The 6,000-nt window shown below is 34.8% G+C and overlaps 1 long non-coding RNA gene across 1 annotated transcript in view; it reads right to left on the bottom strand.

Annotated features, from left to right (window-relative positions):
* Nucleotides 1-1,598: 1,598 nt before the first annotated feature.
* LOC130898846 (uncharacterized) overlaps nucleotides 1,599-6,000 on the bottom strand; it is a 74,831-nt gene continuing 70,429 nt past the window's right edge. Inside the window, exon 4 of the long non-coding RNA XR_009059943.1 lies at nucleotides 1,599-3,523. This is a non-coding gene — a long non-coding RNA (uncharacterized LOC130898846). The remainder of the gene's footprint in view (nucleotides 3,524-6,000) is intronic.

The following is a 6,000-nucleotide window of genomic DNA, read 5'->3' as shown; positions in this document are numbered from 1 at the left end:
ATTGATACTTTTTTTCCTACGAGCCACTATTTCTGAGATATAATGACTCAAAAAGTTAGTAAAATACAATTTGAACAAATTTTATTCAAGGTCAAAGGTTAAAAAAACGAGTTTTTCGCGATTATCGGCAAAACGGTTAGTTTTACCATAAAAATACCTTAGAGAAAAATTGTAGATCATAAAATTCTCTACAAAAAACGTATCGATACTTTTTCTCCTACGAGCCACCGTTTCTGAGATATAAAGATTCAAATAGTTTTGTTTCGTTAAAATTACTAAAAGTAAAAAACAAGTTCTATTGGCTGCTCATCAACATCTTTTTCGGGTATATTACCAAGTTCAAGTGTGGCTTAGTTATCAGCTAGACCTTACCAAACTTTTTTATTATCAAAATTGGAATTTGTAACACCGTTCTTGATATTCAAATTATTTACTACTACCACTACAAATTGTGTTTATGGTGATTGAAACTTATGAAAAAGCGGTTAAAATATTCAAAAACAGACTTTAGGGCAGTGGGGAAAAATCAAAAGAAAAAAGAGACGATGAAAATAAATACAACAACAAGCCACAAAGTTAGATGAGTGAGACGTTCAAAAAAATTTTTTTTTATTTTATTTTATAAATAATGAAAAACAACCAAAAATTCTTCATGAAAACCATCGAACTATTCATGTATTTATCGTATGTTGAGTTATATCAAAAATGGCTCGTTTTGCTATAAAAAGATTCATATTGAATTTGTAGTGTTAAAATATTCATTTGAAACGAAGTATTGAACGCCATCTGTTCAAATAAAACCAATTTTGAACTAACGTTTGATTATCAAACTTTAAGTATCGATATCTCGAAAACGAAGCGAGATATCAAAAAATTTCATTCTTCATTTTCGATTTATTTTGGTCTAATTAAACTGTTGAATCGGAAATCGGAAATCGTACTCTCCCCAATTGAGGAGATATTCCATGGCCTTCCCGTAGCCCAGACCTATCTTTAGCTGATGTCGTTAAGAAATGATTTTCTGCGTACAACAAATATAACACCATTAAAAACGAATTCGTTGTATCAAAACGGATGATTATGAAATGCAGGAATAACGCGAATAAACATTTTTTTTTTTTTCAGTTATGTAATTATGACCCGTGTTGTTGGCGCCGCAACTTCCGCTATATAGAATTATCACTTTTTTGTTGTTATCATATTAGATAATATTTACGTTGAATGCGTGATTCTTCATTTTCTTATCGCAATAACTCTCTTTAAATGTCACTAACTTATTCATACAGTGGCGTACGCTCATTACATCTAGAAATTTAACTTTTTATCAAGCTCCGATTATCACAAACCGCACAGTTGTTCGTTAAAAGCTTCGTCTAAGAGACTTTTCATCGATTTCTCAGCTTTTCCGCTCGGGAAACTACGAAAACGTGATAAATACGCGCGGTGTTTCGTAAAGTCAATACTTACATCTTTCTCGATAACGTTTTGATACAAATTTCGATTGATTTTTTGATAAAAGTGAATAAAATTAAATATTCGAGCACTTTTCTGAGGTTGGGAAAATTGAGTTTGGGTATTTCCACAATTGATTTAATTAATTTGTTCTTGAATGTTCAAAAATTGTACTTTTCCCAGTTGAATTGAAATGTAAAAGTTTTTATAATAAATTACGAAAATGGATTTACGAAGACTGGCTATTAAATAACTAGACTCGTAACGAAAAAGGGTTTTATTATAAAAATAATTCTACATTCTAATGCCCCCCTTCAATAAACTCCCATCCCCTCGCCACACACACCTTTCCAAACGTTTTTTCCATTGATCGAAGCAGTGCTGGAAGTCTTCTTTGGTGAGGACCTTCAGGAGTTCTGCCGTTTTTTGCTTTACCGCTTCCATCGACTCAAATCGCGTCCCTTTTCAAAGCAGATTTTTTTCCAACCTTTTAAGGAAATCTGAGCATTCCCGTTGAAGCAAGAGCTTTTGGTCAGGAGTCAGATTTTAGGCACCAACTTCGACGATCTACACGATCTAATTTGGTTGATTTTGGTCAATGTTTCCGGAGTTAAAACAGTGATGATCTTCAGTGCACTCTCGGCCATCACTAAAGCGTTTACACCACTCAAAAACACGCGCACTAGATAGATAATTGTCCCCATAGGCCTCTTGCAACAATTTATAGCACTCAGCCGGATTTTTTTTTTAATTTAACGAGAAATTTGAGATTGGGACGTGCATAGACAAGATATTTAGATACCCCACCCGTCTAGGGCGCCCTCTAGGCTCGTTATTTAATAGCCAGACCTCGTAATCTAAAATTTATTTACAGAACAATCATTTTTATCCAATCTATAACAAAAACGCGGACATTATAAATCAATAAAAAAGCTGTAGGATTCTATACTGTTGCTGTATTCGTATTTAGTTCAGACATCATAAGATATCTTCATGTTTTCTCAATTATGATGTTTTCCGCCATAAAGAAAAAATAAAGAAATTGAATTTGAAATATGAAGAAACGAAGACATACGGAAAATATATGGTTTTTATGGTATAGGTATAGGTTAAGTCCCCTCGATCCATGAAACAAATCAGTCGCGAAAGAACCGATTCCCTAGTGTAAAATGTCCATCGTGTTGACTCGATTTTACCACAAAAGGATTCGATTTCGTCTTATTTGAATAAAAATAATGAAACGTTTTGAAAGCTTCTTAAAATTTCATTTGTCCGAAGAGATAGTTTGGAAAAAATTAAAGTTGAGGTACATAACGTACAATACCGTACGGGAAATCAAAATCAACAAATTTTTGGTATTTTTTGAAGAAAGAAAATACTCAATTAGATAAGAATCTGTAGTGGAAACCCGTCAAATTTGATGCATCTGATTAGTTTTAAATGACAAGTATAACATTTTCATGTTAATTCGAGCATTAATTTAATGAAAAGGATAATAAGAACTAATAGACTTGGAGCTGCCTACAAAAAACAGGATCGATAAGGTGCGCGTTATTTCACCTTGTAAACTGGCGGCCCCAACTTAGTACATCACCAAACGTCACTTCTTAAGGTCAGCACAATTAGGATATTAAAATGCGAGCGCGAAAACTTTTGTAACGTGGGATTTAAACCTCAAATGAAAGCGATGTAATAGCGCAAGAAGTTTTGTAGAAAAATCTCTGAAAAAACTGAGGAAAATCGGTATATATTTACCAGATTTAGTCCCCTCGAGTTATTTTACGTTCCTAGACTTGGGACGGTAGCCTTCAGACGACAATTAAGAGGTGATGTCTGAAGTTAATGGCTATTTTGAGGAGCTCAACCATTCTTATTATAAAAAGAGTATCGAACTTTATTGGAGCTAAAAGGAGATGACGTGAAAAAATAAATATATTTTTGTGTTTGTTGGGCCAATTACCTTACCTTTTCTTATCTGCTAGTCCGATCCTGTTTGCCAGTTGAGGCACGAGTCAAGTAAGAAGCGGAATACAAAGAGTGCTCGTTTTCTAAGGTGGCAGGTGAGGAACAGCTGGAACAGAAAAGAAAAAAACATTAAAAGGGTCGTCAAACAATAATTATTCGGAAATAGCAGTGATTAAATCACAGTAAAAACAACTAATGTATGTATATTCGAAAATAATTCATCTGCTACAATAATAATTGTTTAATTTATTTGAAAATAACATACAATTATGTTTGTGTTTACGGCGTCTAAATACCAACGAGAGTCGGTTCAAATAATATTCGGAAAAACGTAAAACGTACATTCATATAGGAATGAATGCGTTACTACATGATGGTAGTAGGGATTAGTACGGTACCTCGAGTACGTATACTTGACTACTATTGTGTTCGTTAGATAGTAAAAAGCCCTGCGTGGGTACCAACTTTCATTGTTGTTACTGGATACCGAGAACCCCTTCAATTAGTTAACGTACTTATCTTCGTTAGTTACTGAGCCGTTAAGGCGAATAAGAAAAGTTTCATTAATGATACTTATTAACAAAATATATGGTCAAATATTAACCTACGTGGTCATGGGTTAATCCTTGATCAACAATCAGAGATTGTTTTTGGAAACAAACGATTGAAGGGAATGAATTCAAACGTCGACGGCTGACGTTTTGGAGATAATAATTGAATTATCGTTAACAATAAAGGTTTGAAGACACACAACACTGAGCTGGAGCAGCTTCGGGAGGAATGGCTTGACCGGAAAACATCCCAAAATAAGCGATTGTGAAGCGCGGTGCCGTCTTCTAAACCGATGTGGTAGAATACGGACGCGCGATACTCAATCGAAGCCACAACATCAATCTACTCAGACAGCAGAGCTGCCGTACAAGTTATGACGATTGTTTGATCTAGGCTAGTGCTAGAGTGCAAGAAAGATACAAAAATCAGTTCGTTTATGTGCCCGATAGCTCGAGCAATAAAGGCAACTACGAGGCGGACTCACTCGCCTGACTGGGATCGACTAACTCATCGATATGCGCAGAACCCATCCTCGGTGTAGCTAAAAGGTCTGCTTGCAAGGCAGGCTCGTCGGAGATGTCCATATAAAGACAATTAAATAGGCGCTGTCATCTAAGACTCCAAATTCACGCCAAAGGCACCATGGACGGTACGGAGTGCCGTTGGAGCATGAAGGAGGATGAAACCGCAGACCACGTCATCTGTAAGTGCCCAGCACTCACACGAACGCGGTTTAAACACTTGGGTAAGACTTACAGCTTGCCTAATGACATCAAAGGGTTGAAGCCGAAGCGCCTGATCGAAATATGTTTTTGGTAACGTCAAGTCCCTTGACTATATATTTCCATCAAATTCGAAATGAGATATTGGACGTTGCGTGGAAAATGACGAATATATTAAACTCAAGTCTGGAAGTTTTCGTTTCCCTTTTATAATCAATTAGATTGTTTCGAATGTTCTAGAATGCAAAGTCTGAATTTTCCGTAATTGTATAATTTTAAAGACAAAGGACAAGTTAGAATAACTAAGCCCAACAAACCTCTTCTAATATCAACGTTGTAAGAAGCAAATAAATCCCTAATGAAACCCTTTATGTCATAATGTGAATACGTTATATGAAACGATGAGACTAATGACTTGATGATACAAATTTAATGTTTTCAATTGCACCATTGCGGAAAAGGAAATAGTTTTGTATATAATGAATATGATATAATTTTAGTCTGTGTTCGTTTACAAAACAGGGCAATCAATTCAAATTCATGGTGGAGTTATTATCAGACATATATACTACTGCATCTTTCGTCTAATTTATTCCGGTGATCAGCTATTTTTAGTACACCATCACTACACCAATACACAAAATTACACTGTCTGAAGCGCGTTTCGACGAGACTGAACACTATCTACACCAACACTCACGATTACACTGTCTGACGCGCGTTTCGACTTCGACACCACACCAATTGCCATTTCAATTCTAATCTTAATCCCTAAATCAGGGTTCCATTAATCAGTTCGTCAATATAAGGGCAGGTATTTTTTTTATAAATACGTAAAAAACGGATTTGTTAATTGCTTTAAGACCGGATTGTATTTTTGTATCAATTTCGTTCTGTTAGAACTGATCTATAAGACTAATTTACATTTTTTTTTTTTTTTAATTTAATCATATACGATTCAAATTTGGAACGGCAAAATGGCCACGTGCCGGGACCCGCCATCGAAATGCAGATGGTCGTTAAAATCGACAGGTGGACACAATTTTTTTCTTATTAATAATATTTAATCTCATCAAAGATATCTATATAACTAATATAGGATAGTAATTAGATACGATGTTTTGTAAATAATTAATGTGGTAAATTCTAGTCCAAGTATTTTTAACTCAACAACCAAAAATTAATGAAACGTAAAGTTGGAATAATGTAATATTTAATAGCTACACATATTTCGTATTGAAATATACAACCGAGGTCATTTCTACTACTAGCGTTTTAGAAAATCGAAAATGCAATAATATTTATACAG

This window comes from Diorhabda carinulata, chromosome 10 (genome assembly GCF_026250575.1).
Source record: "Diorhabda carinulata isolate Delta chromosome 10, icDioCari1.1, whole genome shotgun sequence".
Classification (NCBI taxonomy): Eukaryota; Metazoa; Arthropoda; class Insecta; order Coleoptera; family Chrysomelidae; genus Diorhabda; species Diorhabda carinulata.
This window is presented reverse-complemented; position numbering and strand designations above follow the sequence as displayed.